Source organism: Xylocopa sonorina, chromosome 11 (genome assembly GCF_050948175.1).
Source record: "Xylocopa sonorina isolate GNS202 chromosome 11, iyXylSono1_principal, whole genome shotgun sequence".
In the NCBI taxonomy this organism is placed as follows: domain Eukaryota; kingdom Metazoa; phylum Arthropoda; class Insecta; order Hymenoptera; family Apidae; genus Xylocopa; species Xylocopa sonorina.
The window spans coordinates 2,711,547-2,738,312 of record NC_135203.1 but is presented as its reverse complement, the minus strand read 5'-3'; the positions used below and the strand labels follow the sequence as shown (position 1 = coordinate 2,738,312).

The 26,766-nt window shown below is 46.8% G+C and overlaps 1 protein-coding gene across 4 annotated transcripts in view; it reads right to left on the bottom strand.

Moving 5' to 3' along the window:
- Positions 1-26,766, bottom strand: part of Pdk1 (Phosphoinositide-dependent kinase 1) — a 420,953-nt gene that overhangs the window by 141,196 nt on the left and 252,991 nt on the right. The gene's annotated exons all lie outside the window — the stretch shown is intronic.

Here is a 26,766-nt window from a genome sequence, read left to right as displayed (position 1 = left end):
CACTGCAACATATCCAAACTTAGCCAAACAGCAAAGATCGACCATCTTACGCTTCTTTGTCCATACATTCGCTCGAAACTACCCCTGTTTCGCGATGCACCCTCTCCATTTGGTCGCAACCAATTTGACACCAAATTGACGTTAACCCGCGGGAGGCCTCGAAATATCGCCAGCGAGTAAGGATATCTCAGTGAATGATATTCGAAAGACGTAACGCGACGCAAATCTGTAGAGCCAAGGAACGGCTGGGAATGTATTTTCGGTGGGGCCGCGTGGGCGGATAATAAGGCAAGGCAACGCGCAATAAGCGGATTCACGGTGGTTCGGAGAATCGCTTGGACAAGCTGATTCAATATTGTTCCCAGGTTGACTGGTACGATCGCAGTTTGTTAACGCCCCGAGCAGACGAGCAACATTCCCGGACGGCGTGTCGATGACTCAGGTTTTAAGCGGTACAAACAACACCGAGGAAAACACGAGCGTCAAGCGGTGATCCGTAAAATATTTCACTCATCTTAACGACAGCACGGACTTTCTTTTTGTCAGGCCTCGTCGCAGTGAGTCTGTCCTAAAAATTGATTCCACATCAGCGAACGTTGTTTCGCCGATAGTTTCTCGGAAAAAATTGGCTGCCCGCTCGTCGTGCGGAGGAATTGCGCGAACGAAATGGCTCTCGATGAACGCTGCCCGAAAGGCTTGACCCCGTTGATGAGGATCGTGCGGGTTTCGGGGAACGCCGGTTCGGCGAAAGAAAACACAACCGCGAGGCGCTTTCCACCGGCCTCAGACGCGCACTCGCTGTATTTCTGACCGAAACTTCCTCGTTTGCTTGTTTTCCTCGCTTGACCCTCTTTACATTCTAAACATACGGACCCTACGGATTCGCGGTGGATGGCGGTGCGATTCCTAGGAATTTAATTACACTGCTATTCTTTCGCGTAAACGCGCAGCTTAACCAGAATCTCGTTAGAACCGTTAACGATTGAAGTACCAATTCGTTTCGAGAGAAATAAAAGTATTTCGAAAGAAAAATGTCGAGAAGTGAGAAATGCGTTGGGTCGCGGCGTTTCAAACTTCCTCGACCGGGATTCGAAACTGGAACGTCGAGAAACACCTACACGGTGGACGCGTCGCGCATCTCTCCGATGAAATCGATCAGCGATAGTTTAGCAGACACCAGTTGTCGTCCATTGTCGTGACAAAAGTTTCGAACGAGGACTCGCGGTTTCCTCGAGCGCGACACGGGCACCGATTTCTAGGTGTATACCCTAGCGTTATCTTTCGCAAGGTGGTTTCACTTATGCAAATAATTCCACGGCAGGAGAAACGGGTCGTCGACGTGCCCGAGGATCCGATTGCGAGCGAAATTAATTATCGCTGCCCGGTTTATCTGATCACCGGCTACGTCGATAGATTTATTCGTCCCCGAGCGGAGAAAATAGGCGGCCGTTTCGACGATTTACAAACGCGGGCATCGGTGAAAGCAAATTTTTCGGCTGCCCCTCGATGACAAACCGCTCGCGGAAGAACTCGCGCGATTCCGTTCCACCGTTGCACCGAGAAACGTCTGCCGTAGAAATTTCAACCGTTAAAAGCGGCTGCCTCGAAATCAATCGTGGACCAAAGTCTTTCTACTTCGAAACGTCGAACGTTGGTACCCACGATCTCGATATTTCTTTGTAACAAATACTCACCGCGAACTCATCCCGTCCAGCAAAGCTGAGAACAGGCGATACGATTCTTAATGAATACCTCAATCACCGGAGGCACCATTACAATACGCGATGTAAAGCATCTTAAAAGCATCGCGATAATAAATCAACCTCCGATCCCAGCAGACGTCGAACGCCAAAAGAAATCCAGTGCAAGCGTGACGAAACACAAGATTCGATGAGTTTACATTTAACTACCGAAACTTTACCAACTAACGAACTGAACGGTTCGCAAAACCCTCAAGTTACTCTACTTCTAATGCTAAACTAATTCAAGCACCAACTCGACGATTGAATGTGCCTTTGATTGCCAACAAAAACCAACGTTCAATTGAATTGCTTTTTATCGTGTATCCAACTACATTTATTATTGGCCTCGAGAAACTTGGCAGAAAATTTGTTGCGAGAAAGAAATGAAACAAGAGCGACGAAATTGGAAGACGGTAGACGCGAGGCGGAAGGAGCGAGAGAGCTCGCTGGCGAACAGAGGCCCGCAAAGGGGTTAACAACGCGGCACGTGTACGCGCGGGTGTTCGGAGAAAGCGGACACGGTCGAAATAAAGATCGAGGCCCGCGGATCGGTATAATCAGATGAAGCCGTCTGGGCCGTGCTCGATGGCCGGAGTAGAGGGAACGTGATGGATGAAAGGTGTTCCAGTTATGTGGATTCCGTTGTGCGGGATGATGAATGAACCGCAGCAGCCGGGGGCGCTCGAATTTCAGCGTCGTGGCACGAGAGCAAAGAGAGCGTGGACCAGCGAGGGACCAACGACCGCCCGTGATTTCCAGCACGGGCCAGAACGGGGAACACGCCGCTCCTGCGAGTGTTTGCCTTCCTCTCACGCGGAAATTCGCTCCACCGATCCCGTCGATGAGAAAACAGCCGCGAGAACGTGCAAAAGGAATGGTATTCTAATAACAGAAAGGAACAGAGAAGCCAGCTGTATCGGGATTCGCGTTTTAAATGAAAGTGATCGCAAAAAACTGATTAATTATTATGCAGGTAATTAAATAGAAAAAAAAAAATAAAGAAATAGAAAGTTCATTTACTCACAATTGGAACCCGAACAGAGATCTGTTTCACTCTCTAAATACACGCGTTGCACGTGTACTTTCCCATGAATGTTTTGTACAGCTTTATACGTGAAACTTTATACATTATACGTACTCGTGATTGAATAAACTTGAAGACAGATCGAAGAACCGCACGCTAGCGATCAATGGAGTCGCGTAACAGTGATAGATTTCCGCTGTGCGTCGAGTTCGACGATTTCTGCGTACAACGATCGCACTGGCCAGGGCCCTATCTCCGTTCTGAGTAGATCGCGAAGACGTTTCGCTGCCACGGAACCTCGACTGAGACTTCACCCTTATTACTGCCTTGACGGATTGGTCAGCCGCAAGACTTAGCGTTGCGAAGGTGCGCTGCTGACCCGCACGTGTCCCGCTAAGGTTTCGCTGTTATTGGCTAACTATTAGGTTACCGTGTCAATCTGTCTGGACTGACACGTGTCGCGTGATCGATAACCAACCCCTCGCATCAGCTTCTTCGCGGTCAGAGGAAAAACCTCTGGGCGACAGCGTTGTGGACGCACGAGGAATCCGCGTTGGAATTTTTACCTGCTGTCAGACCGATCTGTAGAGATAAGTCGCGAAGGATGAGACCGTGGAAAGTTGGGAAATTTGTTCGAGCGTTCTTCGCGTTGATATTTTTGATATTTTCATCGATTTGGTTGCGATGGATGCAACTGGGGTGTCACGATTTGATCGAAAATTGTTTTGTCAGTAATATAGAAAACTGCAGATTTGAGAGTGCGATACGATCAATAATTCAGGATAGATCATTCTAGAGGGATTCTCTTTCCTCGCGCGGTGAAATTTCAGTTGAGACTGGTTCTTTGCGAAAACATCGAAACAATGAAGGCTAAACCTGTTGTTTCGAGTATCCTCTGTTTCCAGTAATGACGCACGTCGCTAAAGACTTCTTCGGGGAAACACGAGCGAGACGCGAGGACGCGTCAACGACGCCAGAACGAATTCCTGAAACACTGTTTCATTCTTCCCTCGAATCGAATAAATATAAACACTCGCTGAACAAGGAAGAATTAACGAGGCAAATGTGAAAACAATGGAAACGTTCAAAGGAAACAGTTGGATCCTGGAATCGTGAACAACACCCGTGACATTTCAGACAATGAAGTCTGCAAAATTATTCAGAAATTCCTTTTGTTTCTACATCAAGCCCATATCGAACTCCGCTCGTGCATTTACTTGTATCGAAAGCGTCACGTTTGTTGTAAAATGTTTCTTGAGTGTGCTAAAAATTCTCGCGAACGATTTACAAAAGCAACGGATTCAAATTATCGGGTAAAACGAAAAGTTTTTCGGCGCTGACCAGATTGTCCGCTGGGCCAACGATCGAGAAATATTTGGCTAGTCGAGGCGGCCGTAAATGCCTGGTCAAACATTATCGACGGGCCAGTTGCGGGCCGCTTAAGGCGGCCAAATATAAAATATTCAGAAATCGACGCGAGCCCGCGTACACGCGCCGCAATCGACATTCAGAAAATATGCCGGGAACGAGACGAGGAGACGAGAGTGGAGCGATGAGTAACGTAGTCGGGCGTCGAAAATAGAAAACCGACGCCGAGATTTTCGCCCCGTTCGCGGACCAACCGCGAGAATAAACATCCGCGTGTATGCGGGAACGTGAAAAAGAAACGAAGTGGCGAATAGAGGGGCGAGGCGAAACGCAAACAGAGAATGAGACAAAGTCCAGCGAACTCGAGGAACAACGCGATGGCGCCATGTTTGTTTCCGAGGACGTTCCGCGAAAGTCATACTACGCATCAACTTGCCTTTTTTGCCCTATAAAAGAGACGCTTACTTATAAAAGAGACGAAGATCTACAATAATAGTCGTACGTGTACATTTGGGATTTTCCAAATCACACATCCGCCAGTTTTGGACCAAACCTGATGAAGTCTATTATTATTATCCTTCGTTTCTTAAATACATGATGATTCTTTAGTGTGTTTGTCCAATGATGAGACGCTCCTCAGATTTATCGCCTGCTACGGCCATATTGGAACACACGCGTCACTTAGGGGTGCAACGGCATCTTCGAGCGATCTTTAGTCAAAGACGATTTCCCTTTTCACTATGCACTTGTCTACGCAACATTTGTCTTTCATCTAATATTGCAATTTCTGGAAACGCTGATAAAAGAAGCTACATGAAATTTGATGCGTTAGAAAGATATTCAAAAATGAGACAACAATTCGAGTAAAGTCGATGAACTTTGCAAATCATCCTCTAAACAACTGAACTCTCCTATTTAACGATGAGTGCGCGTGCACGGGGTCTACGAAACGGAGCACGGTGTCATTCGAAGCGATCGATGGTGTAATTCATAAATATTCCCGGACAATTGGCGTCTTCTGTATCCGCTTTCCTCCCCTCCGGCAGTGGCCGGTGTCCGGGAACCGCTTAAGAGATTAAACCGGACGGTTCAAAGTTCTTGTCTCCAGTGTGTAAACACTTTAATGGTGGCCAGAAGCGGGCGTACACCTGTTGCATCGACCGCCGTGACCGAAAAATATTTCGAGCCCACGGTGCGACTTCGTCGCGTGGAGCAGCCCTCGGTCCATTAATAAATTCTCTTCGATTCGCGCCGGCGTTCCGTTTCGAGCGTCGTCGCGCGAAAGAATTCCTTCGCGTGGCGAGATCGAAAAGAGATAATCCGGATTTATGGAATTTGTCGTTATCGTTGATGGCTTTGAATCCAGCGAAGCTCGATCTATACGCGACAGATCTCGATTCGAAGCACTGTACAGGACGTAGCGGCGAGGGATATATCTTTATCAAAGTGGCACAGGAAATTCGTTAATCCGTGGATATTGATTTCTCGAATCTCGGCTAGTTCGCTGATGGACACACGCGATAGAGATATCGAGCAGATTCTATTTTTAGCGCGATTCCGGTAATGGGCGTTTCGAATCGTAAATAATTCATGAAACATCGAGGGAACCGTACGAGGAAAAGACTCGCGTCGTAAATTCCACCGGTTATTAGGTTTCATTATCTGCTCCGCGAAATCTCCGATATTCATTCGTCTGAACGTTAAAGGAAAAGGAAACGGTCACGAGGCCCGATCACGTGCCACGCGCATCGGATCGGCAACAAAATTGCGAACGCGGGGTGGTTATGCAAACGAAGGAGCCGATAATTCGTATTTATTTATAGACGTAATTATGCGCGCGGCTCTCTCCTCCCACGGTAATTTACGATGATTTTTGCAAAACCGCCGTCGACTCGTAAAGTATTATATCGAGTCGCTCTCTTGCAGGCGTTTGCGTTCAAACGCGGCCATCGCTCCTTTTTTTTTTTCATTTTTCCTCACCGCAGCGACAATGCGAACGATGCAATTAACAATAACTGCGCATTTATCATCGACATCTCGCGTACGAATAATCACGTGTCCCATTAGCCGCAACGCGAACGCCAACGACAATCGCAATACGACGGACGAGCGAGGCGGAAACCGCGCGTCCTCCTTCGCGATATTAATCGCGTCATCCTCGCTGAAACGATGAAAACAACCAGAGAAATAATAACGGAAGACAACAATAAGGTGACTCACGTTTGCCGCGCGCGAAATCGCGGCAAGAACAATCGACGGTGACGCAATCGGTGGTAACACACGCGTTTTCGATTCGAGCTGATCGAAAATACCTCGCGCGGCACTGGGCGCGATCGACCAAGTCGGCAACAGACGGACGAAATCAGCCGCAGATTAGAGGGTTAACGAAAAATGATTCAGAGACTGAATCACGGTTTACATTCCTCGCGATGATCGCGCCGCGTCATCGCGTTTCCCATTAAAACGCGAGATCGACGGAGCCTCGAGGAACGAAGACAGGAAACGGAGAGGTCTCGCCCAGGCGAGAATCGACGGACGCCTGACGATCGTTTCGAAACGATAAATCATCCGGGAACGAAACCGGTTCCAGCCAATTCATTGACGATATTACAACCGAGGCATTTCAACGATCAATGAGCTTCTAGGATACGATAAATCGCAGGCCTCAGCGACGACTGGTGCTTGAAAGATTCGGCACTGGAAACGGAAAACACGTCGAACCTCGCACCGCGCGTTCCCCGTTTTATCTACCCGGCCGTGGTTATTGGTATTTGCGTAGAATGACTGGAATTTCTGGCGAGTCCCTGAAAGTTATCTAAAGTCAACTATCCTCGCTACATGTCACAGACTTAAACCTTTCGATGCCAATGGCCGATATGTCAGCCGGGGCCACTATTTACTAGTTCTATTCTCGTACGCGTCGCCCAGGATGTTTTCAATCTGCCGTCTAAAATTAGATAAGCGGATGCATGTATTCCACGCTGGAAATCTATGCAAAGTCGATAGGAAGTAAGCGCGTACAAGACTGCTCGCTCGAGCGAGTGACTGACGAAAAAAAAAAAAAAATATTCGATCGCAACGTTGTTTCCCATTGATCATCCGCGGCTGAACAGGATTTTTCGCCACCAACCGATAAGACCGATTTACCATGATTCCGCGTCGTGGTCGTCGATAGGAAACGCGAGAGCACGTCGTTAGCTGGCAATTATCGCGCGGAATCGGCCGTGGATGTTTACACGCTCGTAACGGGGCACGCTCTCGATGATACATCAGCTAATAGAGCGACGAGAGCTGATATCGTTACGAAAAAAAGAAAAGTGACGCGTCGAGATCGTTGGCGATAGCGTGTCTCATTGTTCGATGATCACCGGTGCACTTTGCGCCGCGGGCAACGCCGGATCACGGAGTGTTTTCATCGCTACGCAAATATTGTGACCACTGAGTCAACCCTTCCCGTGTTTTGCGCGTATCGATGATGATGATGACGTGCCGCGGCGGATTCCGCGCGTTCTTACCGGCCGTTTCGCGCCGGCTTTGTGTTTTCAGTTGTTGTTAATTAAGTCAAAATACGGTATTACGTGCGTCACGATTTTAATACGTGAGGCTATAACTGACGTCCGTACGTAATTACAACGATGAGTCGCGACTTGCCACGCATAATATTCGTTACGAAAGAACAGCCGTGTGCGTACTTTGTTTCTGTTCGTTTCCATCCTGCGACGATCGTTCCTTCCGTTGGCTAATTTTTCTCTCTAATTCTCTCTCGCGATTTTTCGTCCCAAATTCGATTCAATTTCCCGGTTCTCGAGTGGTATCTTATCCGTGCAATTAAAACGTCTATCCTCGATACGGCGAAATCATGCTCGTCGTCTGATCGGTATCGACCGGGCGCGTGTTTCGTGCGTGAAACGAGATTAGATCGCATGGCGTCAACTCCCATTGGAGACTCCTGAGGAGCATCTCTCGGTTCTGCGCAACTTATGGAAACGTGCTCGAAAAAGTTTGTCGAGCTGTTCTTAGCTTAATTTTGACGGGATTCGCGCGTGTAAAATTGTTCCTTCGATCGTCGCGTTCGTCACGGCAGAATTTCTCAGAGGTTAAGAGTCGAACGGAAAACGATGCGACGGAATTCCTGCGTCGATCGAGGGCGACTTCTGCCGTACGGATTAGTGCAATCGACGAACGAACTATCGCGAATAACAATGGAGGACGATGAATACTCTTTGTCAAGCGCGATACGAACGTCTGAATGGTCCTCCGCAGGAGACACTCCGGAAGTTCTATTACGATCCGTCGTGCGACATTTCCAAGCTACCATTAGGAGAGATGGAGAGATGGAGAAAGAGGGAGAGAGAGGCAGATGTACATGGAATTAATTAGAAACGAATTCCATGATAATGTATGCAAACGTATTCCAGGCTCGAGGTTGGCCATGCTTCTGCTGTGCAACATTCCTGCATAATGATATCCAGAAAAGCAGAACCGATTGGCGTTTATTACATAACGCTAGATTGGAATTCTCGATCGCAACAAGTAGCATGGTAACGCGCACCGTTGCATTAGTCGAGAGGCACGAGTGGTTCCTTTAACCCTCGCCTAGAGCTGTCGAAAGTAGGAATTGACGAGAACAATAGTAAGGAAATATGCTGGAATTATCTTTAGATTTATGACTGAAACTTTATTGACTGCAATAAAAGAAATGTGCGCAGATATTTGGGGTTTGTTTTATGGCTTCTTCTGTTCTTCCTGGACGGGTGGTATAAATCCAAAGACGCGTGGGAATCGGTTCACACGCAAGCAGACAAAACTTCTAAGAGGGAACGCTTACCCTTAACTACTTGAGGTAAAATATCGAGTGCTGTTCATCAATGGATTTTCATGCCATATTCAGATTTATATATCATATACCCAAAATATGGATGCAAAATTATAACAATAAAAGAGGAATTGAAATTAAACGTATTAGCGGTATCCGAAGATTCTTTAGTAGATTCTGAGTTCGATGAAGATCATTTAGTAAGACGATGAATTTAGTATTGAATCACAAAAATTATTTGGCAATCGGTATCCCAGACGAATTGTAAAAATAATCATAATGGATGTAAAGGAGTTCCAAAAATAAAATGTTCCAAATGCAACGGACATCTATATTTAACGCAAAGTGCAAACTGTTTTATGAAATTTCGCGCTTAAGCTTTTAACAGCAGAAGTGCAAACATTGTAAGCCGTTGTTATTTCAAAGTTACAAAGTGAACTAATTATAACAAAATTATTTAAACCAGTAATCTCTTTTTAATCCACATATATAGGTTTATAATCGCTGATTTTCCTTTACATAAATTTTCTTATATCTAAGAAAAGAATTCGATCTATAGAGGGTTAAATAGATTTTTAGCTAAAATAAATATCGTTTTCCATGATTTAAATAGTACAAAAATAGCGATACTATAGAACATTTAAGACAAGTAAATTGGAATCTTTCTAGAGCTCTAGTGGAAGTATAGACTTAAAAATAGCCTGGAAAATGACAAAAGAATGGATCCTCCTAAGGGTTTCGAAATGGAGTCCTAGCGTGCGCCTGGCGGAGCAGCGAAAACAGTTAAAGGTTTCAAGCTTGCCAGCGAAACAACCTCCACCGTTCTAAAGTTCGTTTTAACGCGTACGTGGAAAGGTATAACAGCGGTCGTAAAAAGCCGCAATTGTTTTTACTGTTTTTGCGGCTCTTTGTGGATCGCAGTTGGCCCGTTCCGAGCGACTGTTCGGGGATTCGACTCGTTTATTTCAGCCTGGGGGCCGCGGTTCGTTAGCGCGCGCGAAAAATCCGCAAACAGCCAGGGCGAAACCTTTCGATCGCGAATTAATTCCGTAGACCCTCTTCCGCCACCTCTCTCGCGGTTTCGCGGTGTATCGATCGTCGACATCGCGAGAAACGGCGACTCTTCTTGCTTCTCGCGACGCGATACAGTTATCGACCTGTTAATGACACCGATCGGTCCGAATCTTGACAGCTGGCGATGCCATTTCGATATGTTTCGAATTTCCACGATGATAACGGCAAAATGGACGCGTAGATAAAAGTATTAGACAAGTGTTTACCGACGTTTACACCGATAGCATCGACGAGACCTTTGTTGACAAATTACTAACATTCCAGCGGGAAGTAAAAGTCATTGAATGACGCGACACAATGGAGGAGGAATTTAGGTCCGTTTCAATTTTCTCACTGATGGGAACGCGAAGAAGTTCGAGGCGGCAGGGAGGCAAACAATTTCCACCCCGTTTTCTCCTCGATTCACGATCACGGCTCCTCCGTTCTCCGGAGGACAAAGGACAAACATCAATATCGGCGCGCTAACAAACGCTAAATTCCCGATGGAGGACGGTAACTTCGAGGCGATACGAACCAACGATACGAAAAATTTCATCCTGAGAACGAGAAAACGTAATTTTACTCCGCTATGGTCATTGGGACGTCTTCGATCCGAGCGAGCCCTCTTTGTAGAAGAAACTATTCAGAAGAAAATTGATACAGTATGTAAAAGTTACAATTATCACGTATAATTGTACAAATTAATTTGCGCATCGATTTCATTTTTCTTGATACTAAACAAGTTTGAAAGAAATTTCGAAGCTCACAGGCGAGTCGAGACGAATCCTGAACCACCAGTCCGTCCTTTGAGAACGAAAACGACACTCGCAATTTCATCGTCCACCACAGAATAATCCAGCCGACCAGTTGACAGAGCCGTGTAATTCCGGCACTAAATGCCATGAAAAGTTAGTTACGACAAGAAAATTGTGCAAACTCGCAATTATGCAAATAGACGTGTTTTCGCCTGCTCCTCTGCCGTGGCCGCCCTCGCTTCCTTTCTAACCCGCCATGCTCGCGGCGCGTTATCCATGGAAATATGGAATGAGGAGAGAGGAAAAGCCACGGACGAGGATCGTGGATGACCGTAAGACCGTAGAAGGCTGAAAGACTGTTAGCAGACAATAAGGTCGGCCGTGAGTAGGTGGTTCCCAGAGTACGTGGGCGACTTCTAAGGCAAGGACGTTTCTAGTTATAGCGGCTTCGTCGCTGGATTGCTAAATTTACTCTCGGTTGTGTCATCTCGCTGGATACGAGTGGCATCATTATCCAAGTATAACCAATCCCTGCTCTCGATTCCCAACATTCTAACTCGAACAACAACATTCCGGCTCCGAAAATCGTACGACACTAACCGCGACTCCTCGACGTCAGACATCGAAGCATCTTCCAATAGCATCCGGATGGCCGTAACCGCGCAACGACCCGCTAGAACGTCATCCAGCGAGAGGGCGAGTTTCGAGCGAGTTTCCCAAGCCCGCGCAGGGGGTGGTCAGGGAAAATTCAGGGCAGCCTGGGTAACGATAAGTCGAGCATCGTCGCGGCGGCCAAATTCGATCGAACGTCGTTGTCAGAATCCGATCGCATTTGCATACAATCGGCCGTTATCCGGCTAATTTGCATCGCGCGGCACGTTATCGTGCCGATGACCGAAGACGCTCTCGTGGAAGGCTGCGCTCTGGGAAACGACGCCCACGATCCCCGTGCGGTTCGTCGTCGCGAGCTTTTCGTCTTTCCTCCTCGTCGCGCGCGCGCTCCGAATCTCGTCGCGATTCAAGGTCGACGGCGGGAGACGTCAGAGGCGAGCGTTTGCATACCTCGTCCTTAAGATCGGAGACACGATGACGGAATGGCTAAATGGTACCGTCGGGTTTTCCCCTCCGGTGGTGCACTCGGCCGCTCGATCGAGTTCGCGCGTACCAAACACTTCTCGGAATCGCGGATGTCGTTTTATGGGAACCCGTTTTCGCGATCGTGACGCCGCGTTTATTTTTGCCCGCGAATAATTTTGCCCGCCGCGCGGAATTAATAGCCAGCGATTTGTTTATTTTTACGTCCGTTATAAACAGTGACATATATCAACCCACTTAAAACTTCTTTCCCGGTACACCGCGCGCACTCGCGGACTTTCTTCTATAACCGGTTCAGCGAGTTTGTCCTCGACGAGGAGGATTGCGAAGTCCTCGAAAAATTTCAACTTCCACAACATTCGCGTTCCCCGAATCATCATCGCGTTCCTATTACGTGCACACCCTCCTCCTTTTGGCGCGTAACCAAACGTTGTTAACCCCATTTCGATTCAAATGAATCGAGCCGGCTTTCTCGGTTGCGACGGAACGACATCGCTGGTGGCGTTACATTTTTTATGTAACTGGATCGAGCACCGTTTCAACGTAACTTCTGTTTCTCCGTTAATTCCACGTGAATTATTATCTGTTCGTGTACAACGGCTAACCGTAAAAATTGTACCTGTCCACAATTGACGATAACGCCTCTGTCACACCGACTACCATCGACTACAACGTTCCCCAGGTCTCTTCGTAAACGAAAGCGCGCATCACCGGACGAACGATACGCATCGGTTTCGATAAGATTATCGAACGTCCGAAGCGAACGGCTTCGTGTTTTGTTTATATAATTCCACCTTTACGATTTGTATTCGTTACCCGTGTAACTGCATAATGTCGCTTTCTATAAAGCCCGCGCATTTCTACTTTCACTTCGCTCTCCCTACCTCTCTTTCTCGCGCGTGTTTACATCGAGCCCGCGAGCGCGTGCGTGTTACTCCAATTTCCACGGGAAATTTCTCCGTTCGCGATCGATACCGCGCCCGTTTTAAATCCTCGATCCAACGCCGATCGAACGCTGGTCCCGCGTCGAATTTCGCTTGTCCTTGGTCTCTATCCACGATCTTAACTAAATCTTAGCCAATTTTGGTGGAACCATTAAATGGTGGTCAAGAATCGAGAGGTTTCTAGAATCCTTTCTGTAAATTTGAGACAATAAAAATTACAGGAAGCTAGCGACGATGAAGATTTATTGAGAACGTTTATATTGTTGGTGAAGAAATAGTGATCAGTCGTGGTTTACCAGATATTTGTAACAGGTTTGTAAAATGGTTAATATTGATTTCTTTTAAATGGCTGGATAAGAACGGATTCGCAGCAATATTATTTTATTTCTGCAGGGCTACACATGGGAAAAAATAGAGGATACAGAGTTTCGTAGGTAGAGACGCGAGATAAATGGGGCAGAGTTCCCGTGACGTTGATAGCACGGTAATTTAAAGCGATACCGACAATGATCCAGCATCGAGCGCCTCTAATACCATTTACCTTGACCACCGACGCGCGCGAAGAACTTCGGAGGAAAGTTCCGCGATGGCTGGTCTCGTCGTTCCCACTTGTTCCGCTCTTTTCCCAGCTCCCCCTGCCATTCTTCTCGTCCATCCAGAATCACCCAGCAATGTCTGAACTTTTCAAACTTCGCACGATTCCACAATTTTCTCGACCATCGACCGTGCACGCGCTCTGTCAATTGATTTTTCTCCCCTGCGTTCGTCCGAAATTATTCTTACGCACTGGTCAGAGCACATCGAGTTGGATCGATCGATAATAAGTAGCTTTTATTTTTTATTTTATTATCTGTATTGTCGTATGCACGCAGCTCTTCATTCGACGAGAAATGAATTTAGAACGCTTCGCGAATTATTATTGTAATTGCGTTAAAGAAACAGTTAAGACTAGTTTTATACTCTTTCTTTCCTTGTTAAAGGAGTTCTTATCACTGCACGGTATTTAAGGTGCAACGAAATTCGATCGAAAATTTCATCACGAGTCGGAGAAACGAAGTTAAACCTTGATCGAAAGGGAATTTGTTCGAGGAAGAGAGAGAGATCGGGAAGATTCGTTTCAGAGTCGGCGAAGCAAGCCTAGTCTTCCACCCACGCAATCGAGTTTGCGCGACGACACTGGGTATGCATGGGTTTTCGAATATTTTATTTCGTTTATCGGTTCCGTGGGCGCGAATATTGTGTTTGTTACGGAGGGGCGTCGCTCTGGCGTCGACCTCTGGACTGGACGAAGGAAACGCAGTTATCGAGAGTTCCGTGAAGTCCAGACGGAGCTTTCGAGAGCAATACATACGCATTTATCAATATATTACTGTTTAAATAAATTAAACGAAAAAGAACAAAAGCACAAGTTTAATCCTAGGTAACGAAATGTCTAATAGAGCCTATTTTAATTTTCAACAAGGTATCGATGATTCATTAATATGGATACTAATTGGAAATGCGGAAACCGTGAAGCTCAATTTGCATTGTTATTATACCGTACTACCGCTATCCATATTTTCTATTATATTGTTCCATTATTTAAATATTTCATTAATATTTCATTAATATCATCGTTTTTAAGTGTTCGCGCGTGTAAGCAGAGGACAAAATTGACGTTAGTCACTTGTGATTGACACGCGTCCACCGATTCCGCTGTTTTAAATTAATATTTTATCTACGTCTTCTAGCCTGAGTCGCGACTTAAGGCTAGTCCCGATGTTTGCTTCTCGCAAGCACACACGCGGTACAACAGTTGAAAACTGTACCGTCTGTACCATTCGCGTCCTGCCGCAAAGAGTCCATTATCCCTCCTTTTCCTCGCCCTGTTCGATCACTGCGGGAACAGAGTGCCGCTTAAAAGTCTGACGAATCGGTCCGCGAGAAAAGTTTCGCCCCGCGCGAAACTTTTAACGCGGCTTCCGCAACGCGTTTCGACCAACTTCCTGTCCTCCCGGTCAATTATTCCAGTCAATTGCGAATTCACGCGTGTCGCACGTTTATTATCGGTTGTCTCTCTACGTAATAGCTTCGTTGCAATTAAAATAGAACGGACCACTTTGAACGAGAAAAATTTGCTACGTCTGTTAGAAACGAAAAGTTTTCCTCCTTGCGTTTTCCGTGTTTAAAAATACATTCGTGGAGGAAACGAGGAGCGTGTTTGTAAGCTATGCGATACTGAAAACTGTTGTCCGTCTAAAACGATCGAGATTCTAAGAAAACATAGGGAAGAGTGATCGTTGGCGAGAGAAAAAAAATATTGCGAAAAGAATAAAGAGCTGCGTGGAACGGTGTGAAAAGGTCAGGTTTGAAGCGTGGGTCGTGAAACATTCCGTTGGAACAGTCGTCTTTTCCTCGTGAAATTTCGACCGCGTTACGTCACAGCGTAGATTTAGCCGTTGGATAATTCGCCCTAATGGAATCATCGTTCCTTTCTCGTTACATAATTTCAAGCCACGGATAGCTGGGCTGCCACGTCAGCTGCCAAATATGCGCAAGGTCTTCTTTCTTGACTAATGGTCGTGAACGATGACAAGTGGCGAAGAGAATCGAGAGTTGAATTCATTTCAATTTGAGGGCTTTCTCGCGTTTCAGAGATAACACGGAACATTTTTGTGTCAGAGATAGTAGCCATATACCCATGGTACACAAATATTTGACTAATATTGACATTAAATAAAAAGAACAAATATTTTTGAAATCAAGACCAAAGAAGATTGAACAAAACTTAGAGATTTCCCCATCCCATTCCTCTAAAAGCTAAACCCACTAGATCGCCTTATCCAAGGTATCGGTTTAGACGGCAGACATCGATCGGCTTTGCCGGTTTTCCTCGACGGTCTGCTCGTCCGCAAGTCGATTAGCCTCCTCCGCGACGTCAATTATCGCGAGGCACGACGAGGAGCAGCGAGCGAGCAGAATTCCTTCCCTCGGGGCAGCTCCTCTTCAAAGGGATGCGCGGAAGGGGTGAAAAAATATAACGAGGGATAAGAAACAGACGTTTCCTTTGTTTACCAAGAAACGCTTTGTTCCTAGCCTTGGGGCGAACGGAGGGTGGTGTTGTTTAATTTTTCGCACGCAAACCCACCCCAGCAGGTTGACACGAGACGCCACTTGTGTCGCGCTCGAAATCTCTCAATTGGTGTTTGTTGGGGTCCGCGACGAGCAAGACGAGCGCGTTTCGTGCACGATTTACTTGACGATTACACGTTCAGCATGAAACTCGATATGACATAAATGTTTTTCAACGAAATGCAAAAATGACTGTAGGTAGTTTATAAACATTTTTCGTGGTGTGTTAATTATTAACAATTACGACGGGATCGATACGATATAAGAAAATGGTACATAGATGCCCTCGTTGCAGGTAAAAGAGCTAAGACTGGCTTTTAAGTAGGTACCTTAACCGTATAAACTGATTATAAGCCGACGGCGCAATTTATCCTGTTTGCCACCCTCCCCGTTAGTGGCGGAGCTGAGGGTGAAGCGATGATTTTGGAGCTGTAAGCCTATGTACCGACTATATCATAGTTATATACTCCTAGATGTACCAGCGCGACAATTTGTCCCCATTAGACTGCACAGGGGGTGTGAGAAGGGTCTTGAATTCATTTGATTTAATTTTTCTAGATTTTTGATAACTACGAAGATCTTCGTTAACGTTTTTTCAGCTTGCAATAGAATGAAGATCGTAGCGATTTCCTTTAGTTTATAAAATCATTGAGCTTTTCTACTGTAAAGATGAGAGAATAAATACTACGCACCTTGATTAGGTTGTTATAAAAATTCTCAGGCGCAGTTTGTTTAACGCGATCAAAGCTCGACCACTGCTTGCGACTCGTGTCGAATCCTTCACGTCACGACACATTTCATACCGTTTTAGTCTTGAACGGCGCTTGGGGTTTTCCACGAAGCAATAAAGGAAATATTTATTACTAAATGCGGGCTTTGATAAACTCGATGAAATCATAGCAAGCGAGATGTCAAGTACAATGCGTGTCGCTGTCAGGAATGCGAAAGATTGAAGAGGCTTGGAAAATGGTAATTTATGCGTGCGAGGTTGGCTCTTCTTATCTTCATTCGCCCTTCTGTAGTCAACGAGGACCTCGATGTTCAAGGCTCTGCTAATTGTGCATATTATAAGCGATTCGTGCTGCCCATTGTAACTTTTATCAAATAAATTAAAGGCACGTATACGATACATACAACCACCTACCCACGCATTAACCAATTAGTACCAGCTATGCATTTTATCATCGCACATAGTTTTTAGAAGACATTTAATTATTTCAAGTTATTTCGATACTTTTTGTGTGCATATAAAGTAGAGCTTTTTGCATCTGTGCATATGTAACAGGAACAGCAAAAATTTACCGACACGTGTACCCACAGCTATAGCACATACACTGACAAAAATCACTATTACCGTTGTGTTTTATGGATAAAAACATACTGAAGTGTAATTCCTACGTAAACCTCGCGTAAACGTTAACAGGATATCTTTTCGAACCGCTGATCGCCCTCACGCTTTCTCTTTCTCATCGCGATCGAAGAAAGCGAAACCTCCCCAAGGAATATCCCAGCGTATTTCACAGCGAGCACCCCAACCCCAGGAGGAATCTCCCTCGCCACCACCCTCCTGTTATCATCGCCCGATTGCTTTCGATTTCGCGACGATTTCGAGGGTGGCGCCGGCGGCGAGCAGCAGTCACGAGCATCGTCCAGGCATTTCGGGAATTTTGCCAATTAAAATCGACGAATGAGAGCGGGCAGGGCCGATCGGCGCGCGGCCCCGGAGGGTACTCGGTGGAATGTCCTTGGGCGCGGCAGTTTCGCTAATTGAAATCGATTACCCCGGGGGGCCCCGGGAGCGTCGTTTTCTTCCGCGACGCGACCCCCGCGTCCCCTTCAAGAAGCCAGTTCACAATTACCGGTCGACTCGCTCCGCTGCACCCTGGATATTCCCATTTTCCGCGAAGAGTGCTCTCGCGCGCGCGTTACGTCCGATCCACGCGGCCCGCCCGTGTTTTTCTATCCCAGAGCCACCCTCGCGAGACGTCTGTCGCGACCACGTCTGCCGCGCTCTTCGATTACGCCCGCTGTACGTAAGTGGACTCGCGGAAGCGTCCCATTAGTTTCGAGATGAAACTCGTCGCTGGGGGAAAACCAGTTAGAGGTGCGAGCATTTTGTTTTTACAGGGGTTGATCGAGCTCGCACGAAGCGTATTCGTATTTGAATCGATGCTGACTTTGGATCGCATTAAGACGACGCTAGGAGAAGCCAGAGCTGGTCTTTAACGAGAACGTTAATGGTCGATTGAAGAATAATTAAAGATGACTTTCGTGGAGACTTTAGGGATAGCCTGAAAGTCATGGTAAACGATACAATTTGGACACACATACAGCCAACCGTTTGGCGTCACTCGACTAAAGTAATCGTAATGGAAATCTGCTTGGAGAACCGCAACAAAACGATTCGTCGAAGAGTGGCGGGTCTCGCGAGGCGGTGGCGGGACGTTAGGAACGGGTTAACCGAGGCAATTACGCGGAGAGCCGGTGGCGTCCCGGAACGCTTCCGTTTTATCCCCCGCGATCTTACCCCGGGACGCGAGGTTTTCGAGCGCGGTTGACGCCCGGCTGCTTCGAGCAACTGGTGTCCAATGACGGGGCGAGGACCTCTTGAATGCACTTACATTCTGAACCTTACATATGCTCACCTTCTCGAGCTCACTCATCGCCGCGGTAAAGCTCTCCGGCTGGCTCGCCCGTGTGCCTGACAAATAGGCGATCGCGTACGTGTGCGTGGGTGCCCCTACGTCGTGTCTGTGAGCCGCAACCGGTGGGAGAGAGAGAGAGGAGCGACGGTTAATCCGTACATGTGCGATGACAATCGTGAACCACCTGTTGAACGGCACCGATACCCAAGGCACCCGCTTCACCTGGCCTACGGTACAAAAGGGAAGCCCCGAATTTCGATCGGACGCGATCAAACACTTTACGCGACCCACGCTCGGCTCTCGTCGAGCCCCTCGTTTTTCTCGAGATCGATCAACCCTCTGGAACGCGAGGAATTTTCAATTCATTAAACACGCGCACACGTACGTGTCATTATATTCAAATTTTTGCGCGACGATCGATTCGTACGCGGAACTCGAGTTTAATTCCAAGCGTTTTCGCACGATTCTTATTCAATACGGAATTTGTCGAGCGAGGATAATTAGAATTAGAATGTGTCAAAGGGTCAATTAGCGATAGAATTCTTTGTAGTCGTTTAACACGTTCGCGCAGATGAATGTAGGCGGATGACAGGTAACGAACGATAAAGGTTACCATCTCGAGGTTCAACGAAAGTTTCCAAGCTTCCAAGCACACTTTACTCCGTGAGACGCGCGAACGCTCGAGACTCCGGCGACGATTACCGAAATTGACGTCAACACGGTGCCCGGTTTCCAGCTAAATGGAACGGTAATTATGAATATTAACCGCGTACGCGTCAAACGTGGAACTTTGGCCAAATTGAGTCGTAGCCTCTGACACAGTCCCGAGGAGTTTAACGGCGGAACATTCCCGCGCGAAAGTGAGCGGAATGTGGCCGAAGTCCGAGTAAACAATAGATCGAGGCACGAATTTATTACGCACGACTCTTGCGATCAACAAACGAGGAACGATGCATCGAGAAGACGAAAATGCAACGCATGAATTCGATAAGATTTACGATCCAATAAGAAGAGAACAGTGTAATTTCTGCTCGTAAACGTGCTAGACATGAATCTACGCAGGTATAATCCTACCCGCAATCGTCTGTATTGTAACAACGCGTTTAATGCGAAGGTCGAATCGAAGGTTGCGGAGGATCCGCGACGATGATGTAAAATCGGCAACGAGGCAGATGTGACGATCGTAAAACCGTTCGTCAGCGTCGAATGAAACGTCAATCGAGGCACTACAAGCTTTTCGTTCCTTCGTAGCAGTCTCGTAAGGAAATATTGATTCAAGTTCGCTTGGTAAGCAATTATCGCGATCGCGCGTCACGCAACACGCTTATTTGTCCGTCTCTCGCAGTATTTACGGTACGATAGCCGTGCTCGCGATCAGCCAGCAAAATCGATGCGAGATCGAACAAGAAAAGAGAGGAATGTGTTGTCTCGCGCGTTTCTCGACCGCGGTTTTCCCGATGGTCACGAAATAACGATTAAAATGCTGAATTGGCCAGCGCATGAATATACAGGAGACGCGTAACATCGGTTGAATTCCACGGGGAATTGACGCACGTACGCGGTTAAACAAACGGTACAATGGTCGAGGAGCGCGCGGAACACCACGGTCGTGGAAATTTTCTTCTGGAATTCGAATTCGTGTCTGTTTTATCTTCAAATTCAATTCGAACCGCGACAGCCCTTGAATCGTAATCGCGAGACGTGTCGTGCACCGAGGCGCGCACCCCAAGTGGCGGAAAAAATGGTTCGAAAAATAGCGGTTGAACCGGGTGACCTCTCACGCGTACGCACAGGTTGCATCACGAGTTGCACGTGCAACGATCGCCCGTTATCAACGTTTTTTACGTCAAGGGAGAAATGAACCGACAGAATTTTCGCGTGCCGCGACGCGATGTCCACAGCGACGACAGCTGACGAAGCACGCGAATACCGTTCCTGTTATCGTTCCCCGTGCCGTGGCTACATATTTCTAAGCCAACGTCCGCCATTCATTTATTACCGTGCGGGTACATCGAGTGGAACGGTTCCTCCCTTATTCGACGTGTACTTTCGTTACGCGAATCATTATCTCGAACCGTTTCCCGTGGATGCTGATCGAAGGTGACGAAACGTCGATTTCAATACCGCAGCGGGCAATAAAGGGTTGAATTTTGGTTAAAACGAATCGCGGCTGGCGATTTATATTTCGCGAAACGAGCGCAACTCGGCTGAAAAAGGATTTATATGGCACCAAGCGGCGGGTATCTAGATTGACCCAATAGCGAACTGGCACGTTAATCGCATAATAAGTACGAAATTAGCAGAAATAAGGAACAGAACGGTGTGCATAGAGGTGGCAGCTCGCTGAAAGTTACGGACACGCGAGCCGGAAGTTTCGCCGCAGCTAAATTGCAGGCTGCCGTTGCCCGCTGATACGCCGCGACGTGGGCCAGATTTTTGACGAAAAAGTAAGCAGAGAGCGCGATCGTTGTCGTCGATAAATGGATTTCCGCCGCGGTAGGAGGGACAAGGGAAAAAGGTCCAACGAACAAAAATTCAAAGAGCAATGATAATTATCTACGAATAAAAGAATGTTTCCTACGATATCACTCGCAATTATCTGAAGTTTAATAAACTGCGTGCCGCGTTATCGCTTCTACACGGATTAAACGCGCGACGGCCATCCGATTCAAAGGCAAAAAGGAGAAAAACGACGCAGTATTGAACGGTCACGATGACGATCTCTTGGTGACGGATAATTAAATATATCTGATTCAAAGACTTTGAGTCACAAATTAAACGCAAGATTTTTGACAGTTTCATAGTCCTCGTTTGATCACATTTATCGCGACATCGAACCTCGAACAATCTATACAAATCTGTTCGCTAAAGTCACTGCGATCGTATTAATGGCTTTGACGCACCAATTTGCACACATTTCATCGAAACGCAAATGAAACTACCAATCGAAAAAGAAGAACAGTCGAACAAAGTTGACGCGAGGTACCATCGTTGCAAGAAAGCTACAAACGGAGAAAACTTGTTCCATATCAGAACTCAGAGGCCTGGCGAACAGTTCAGCCGGGCGTTGGCATGAATTTCTCGTGCACCCATTAAGTGTTGCCCAAACACCGGGAGACACGGAAGGGCCGGAAGAGGGACGCGTAGGGCGAAGCGAGAGCGCGTAGAATGAAAGGCGCGCAGGGGCCATGGTCCTAAGCGGGTGACGTGTGTGCACAGACTCCGCGCGTGTACGCAAAGTGTCGTAATCAGTCCCTTAAAGAGGCCCAAACGCGGCGTGTAAATATTGAAGCAGCCACGTTCTCTCTGCTCTCCATCGCGTAGCCGCTGCTGCTGTCGCTGCCGCTCGACCTGTTTAATCAGACCAGCCGAGCGCACGCCTTTAACCCTTCAGTGACGAGCGAATACGTGCCACGTGGCCCGATTTCTTCGTTGCCCGCGTTCACTTCCAGTTTCCGGTCGACTATTTGCAGCACCGCGCAAATTGTGCGTCTGGTTAAAAGTCAGAGCGAGAAAGAAGCTCGTCTTCCGTTACGAACGACGGAGGAAAGTCCAGCTGTAGCATCTCTGACGCTGTGTGGACATCGACTTCGTTTCGATCATCGATTTTGCCGATAATTTCGAGAAAGCTGAATAATCTCGCACTTCCTGCTCGAGCGTTTTTCTCAGCTCGCGATGCGTAACGAGAGAGTTGTAGTCGGGAGTTAAACTTAAATTGAGAAGGATCAAATCCACGCTGAATTGTGTTTATTAAACGCGAACAGAGGAGAGTTTAAGTCGTCTGGTAAGTGCGCGAGCGATGAGGAAAACGAGGCAAAAATCTGCGATAACGAATGCGTCGTAACGAGACGCGCGCCCGATAAATCTTTGCCGCGAGCAGATTATTCAAACTTTCCTTAATGGCCTCTCACGAAACGCCACAACCTTAATCATCGCCATATAATTGCGCGACCACCGCGCTCAACGCAAACACCCCGCCGTCTACACGCACGTTTCGAAAACCACTTCCACCCTCGCTCTCTTCTCTCTCTCTTCGTCACTGCCGCTTTTCTTTCGACGTTGTTAAACGCGCTTGCTTAAATGCCCTCCACCATTTTCCCTCGCGAAGCGTTTCCCGATGAACTGTCGGAGAACGCAATTAGGGGTCGATGGAAATCGTTATCGTGACAATCGAATCTGTTTATTACGACACGCACTTTACTGCGGATTTGCTTAGGTCTTCGTTTACCTGAACTGGTCGTCGCAACGAGCACAATTGCACTCGATTGTCCCCAACGCATAAATCTTCTCATTTACCTATTTCGCAAATGACGTTGGAGGGTTAACGATGCTCAAGGATACTTTCAGAGAATTTTAGAAAATTACCAGGGTCAAGACCATTAAAATGTAATAAAGAGTGTAATATTGTAATCTTGATTGCCAGTGATTTAAGAGTTTGCATAGCAAAGGTGTTGCAGGTCACAATATCGTCACTTCGAGACTTCCTACACGAATCCATGAAATTGAATGCCTCGATTTAGCCCAAACAACCGTCCTCGAAGGGTGCCTCGACATCTCTGCCCAAAACTCACCCCCAAGCAGGTCGAAACTTCGTTGGACCTCCTCGTGGGCGCGGTGGCACGACGCGGTGCGATGGTTCGCGTAAATTGGGGAAATATTTACAATAATCCGTAGAAATTGCGGGCCGTGTCCGGCTCTCGCCCCTCTCGTAGAGACAGCGTGGATCCGTCGGTCGGTGGATATTCCGCTCGCTGCATTCCCTCCGTTATCGGTCACGCTTATCGTGTTCCGGCGGAACACGGTCTCAGCTTATTTCGAAAGGAACGAAGGACCGCCACTGCGGATGTCGTTTCATTCAGCATTCCCGGCCACGCGTGCGCTTGAAAACCACGTCTGGATCGTCGACATCCACCGCGAGAATTAACTTGCTGTTTCGTGCCACGCTCGTTTCGCTTCGAGCCTGCTGTTTCCTGCTGGCTGGAAATCTCTTCTGCTCTCTCGGTCGTGACGCTCTCGTGGGTTCTTATACGCGTTTCAAATGAACGATACAACGGAACGTGTGACGAAGGATAACGGCTAAAGCTTGATTCGAAAGTAACGCATTTCTGGATGCTATTGAAGGATAACGAGATTATCCTTCTCTCGTTAATCAACAATTTACATTTCATATGTTATATATGGAATATTCTAGAATGGCAGCTGGAGTGAATGCGTGGAATAAATAAGTTTTTCGAGGGTCAGTTTTAAAGCATTGCGTCAATTATTCGTCATTCGTTTCGAATATAACATCTCGATCGTGAAGGCTATCAATTTTTCAATTTCTTGTAATTGACCTTTAATTAATGCATATCTCACACTATTTCTGGTATGGACAGATACGTAGAGCAGACTGAAACGGGGTACGATTTCTTAGCGAGACTGAACATAACTCCCCAAAGAAGAATCGGCGCGAACCGATTGATTTACGCGACAAATTCATATCCAGCGAAGTACGTCGAGTTTGAACGGTTCAAGTAACACCAAGTGAGCCAAGTCGAGTCGAGGGAAAGGAGGAGAGCGACGGTGAAAGAATGCGCGGATCGTTCACCCCGTTCACCGGGGCAGCGTCGGACGCGAACTAGTTCCAAAGCCGGGTAAAAAGGGAACTAGAAAAGAGGCTGGCAGGCTAGAGAGACGGTGTTTCCTGTCTGGCTGGTGTGTATCGACGACTAGGCGCTCGCGGGGGACCTTGAAAGGCACGCGCGGAATCCGGCTCCGTGGCGAACGCGCGTTCTCCGCGGCCGAGCGGTTTCCTGCTCTAGCGAAACGATACGCACCCAAACGTAATCATTTCGACGCGTCTCTCTAAACACACTGAACTGCGATCCCAGCCATTTTCATATATTCCTGTTCGCGGTTACTCGTACCCAGTGCCAGTCGCACGAAAGCCTGCGTACGCTCTTGAAACTTCGAGTACCATTATGAAAGATATTTTTAGACTTAGTACTCGCGGCCTAAGGTTAGAACATCGCAAAACAAATTCATTCTTTCGCAATGTTACACTTTGTAATATCTTGTGGACAGAAGCGAGTGATCACTTCGTACGTGTGTCATATTCGTGAGATAGTTGAATTTGGTATGTAGATGCTCGCACGCATGATTTACAGAATGAGTTTCGAGGTTACAACATCATTTCTTCCGCGATAGCATTCAGAGCAGATAACAATAATAAGATTCGCGTATTCCGTTGACGGCATGGAAATTCGATTAACCGATCCCAACGCCCCGCTAAGTACATATTCATGTACTCGATTATTCCAGTACACGTGTATTCAAATATCCGTGCACGCGTGTACATCTAAACTGTTGGTACGCGTGTATCAAACGCGGTGGAGTGAAGAATTCTTTAATACAAGTTACACGTGTCCCGTGTGCACGCGTGCTTCGATGCATATTCAATATCGCGATCTTTAATACATGTCAGGCTTGACCCGTTCGTGATTAGCCGCGATTTCGAATTACACAGTAGCCTCTTTGGCTCGTTCAAATCTCGCAGAGATTCCTTCGCGCACGAGAAGAAAACGGAAAAAAAAATAAAGAAATCGGCGCGTGTTCATTTCAGCTTCTTCTCCTGTCGAGCCACGCGTCTCTCTTTTGGCAGAGCAAACCTTAATACTGTCTCCTTGAATTCATTTCTGCTTGGCGTAACGCGAAGTTCTTGGGCAAGCTTTCGAGGGTAGGTTTCAAGAGTCGAACAGGGTTGTGTTAAAAATCTGAATGGGAATTCGATAGCAATTTAAAGAGAGGCCAAAGACAGAGTTAAACGAACAAGCTTTTGTTAATACGTTCACGCCTGAAATGGCACCGTGTAATGTGTTTACGTGTCTACGTAGCGAGCGTCGAAGTCACCTGTACGTCACACCTGAATCGCAATATCCTCGTCAAAGGACAAATAAAAATCTCCTCGCGACAGCTATTATACATCGCGTCTGAACGCGGTTCTTATTCAACGGACGCGAAAGAAACCGTGAATAGTTTGTTTATCGCGTTCGTTCGAATGCGTGAAAAATGAAATTCGCCACGGTGCCCGGCTAACTGCGCGGATTTCTGCGCAGGACAATTATCACGTACCTGAAAGAGTCGACGAGTCTCATAATGTAAAGCGAAATCGCGATTTGATCACACGTTACGAATGGATCGTTCATTTCTTTAATTCCCAAGCCTATTTTCTGTTCAAGACGAAGGAAATTGATTCATAGTTTAACAAATAATAGATATTCTTTGAACGTTCAAGTTTCCACTTATTGCAGCGATTCGTAAGAATTTGTACGTATACCTTCTCATGCATCGCGGAAAGTAATTAAAAATTCTGGAAAATACGCGAGCGTAGAGAATTCTTTTCAGTAGGAGGGCGCTCGACTGGCGCCCAGTTTCTTCAACTCGTACCACGAATAATTAGCATCGAAGAATATTCGAAGAAAACGCAACCGCAAGGAATACTTGTGCGATCCTAATTGCCCAAGACGGACTCGATGAAACCGCATTTCCTTCACGGAAGTTCTCTCTATCTAAACCATATCTATAAGCACCAGGAAAAGGAAACTTCTTTCCTAGTTCCAAGTCTGCAACTAATCAAACATTTAAAGCGTCGCGCACCGAATCTGACCGCAACGCTTGATCTTGAAATATCTATTTTCCTCCTAACGCAACTCGAACAGGCGTTCTTGCTCTGTTTTCCCTGGCACGTTTAGAGCAAATTTGCTCTTCGCGGACTAACAATTGGACAATGAATTTCATTAATAGTAGAAACGAAAAGTGTTACAAATACAATTCGTTTCTTTTGTACTTTCAATTTAATTATAGATAAATAAATTCCACCCCTGTCACAAACTACAAGAAACATCGTACGTTTCAACTGTTTACCAAAACAGTTACGTAGCGTTGCAACGGTTTAATGGACGTATTTAGCACTCTGTTAAACGATACCAGACAAGATTGATCTCTGTTAGGATTCTCCGTTTCAATTCTCGTTCGCACGTTCCACGCTCGAATGGCCTTTTTTTTCATCGGTTGTAAACCTCGAGCAGCTGCGAAATCACCCACGACGAGCGAGTAATCTATGAAAAGAGCGGTGCACGGCCTAGCAGGAAGGCGATCTACGAAGAGCGCGCTTTCGTTTATGGCGAAGGATGTGGCTAAACGCTGAGACGGTTTTCGTTGACCGTCTGTCTGAA